Source organism: Arachis duranensis, chromosome 9, assembly GCF_000817695.3.
Source record: "Arachis duranensis cultivar V14167 chromosome 9, aradu.V14167.gnm2.J7QH, whole genome shotgun sequence".
In the NCBI taxonomy this organism is placed as follows: domain Eukaryota; kingdom Viridiplantae; phylum Streptophyta; class Magnoliopsida; order Fabales; family Fabaceae; genus Arachis; species Arachis duranensis.
Genome location: NC_029780.3, coordinates 98,891,652 through 98,892,571, shown reverse-complemented (window position 1 = coordinate 98,892,571; position 920 = coordinate 98,891,652).

The window sequence follows — 920 nt, the reverse complement described above, 5'->3', positions numbered from 1 at the left end:
TTTTCTGGTAAGCTCTTTAATATGACTGCACTGCATTCTTCAGTGAGAAACACTTTTTCAGTTTCTCTCTAATCCTTCTTATGACTTAAGATCTCTTTCATGAACTTAGCATAAGAAGGTATTTGCTCAAGTGCCTCTGCAAACGGAATCTTTATTTCAAGAGTCCTTAGATAGTCTGCAAAGCGGGCAAATTGCTTATCCTGCTCCGCTTGGCGGAGTTTCTGAGGATAAGGCATCTTGGCTTTATATTCTTCAACCTTAGATGCTGCAGGTTTATTCCTTACAGAAGTGGTTGAAGAAGCCTTGTTAGAGGGATTACTGTCAGCACTCTCAGGTGTTTGCTTCTCCTCAGGCGTCTGAACGCCAGGAATGGGTGAAGTTTGGGCATTAAACGCCAGGGAATGGGCGTTTAACGCCAGCTTTCCTTCCCTTTCTGGCATTTGAACGCCAATAGCATTCCTCTCTGGGCTCTTACTGTCCTCAGAGGGATTTTGGGCAGTGGCTTGGTTATCCTGTGTCAATTGTTCCTTATTTGACTTTTTGCTCTTTTGAGTGGTGTTGTTCAGTGTCTTTCCACTCCTCAGTTGAACTGCTTGACACTCTTCTGTTATCTGTTTAGATATCTGCTGTTTTGCTTGATTCAACTGTAGTTCTATGTTCTTGTTAGCAACTTTAGTTTCATGGAGCATCTCTTTAAATTCTGCTAACTGTTCTGTCATCAGGAGCAATTGTTGATTAAGCTCAATTATCTGTTCTTGAGGACTAGGGTCAGTGGCTACTGGCATGACTTCCTCTTTTGGAGAGAACTCATTGCTAGAGTACAAATATTGGTTTCTAGCAACAGTGTCTATAAGCTCTTGAGCCTCTTCAATTGTCTTCCTCATGTGTATAGATCCACCAGCTGAGTGGTCTAAAGACAT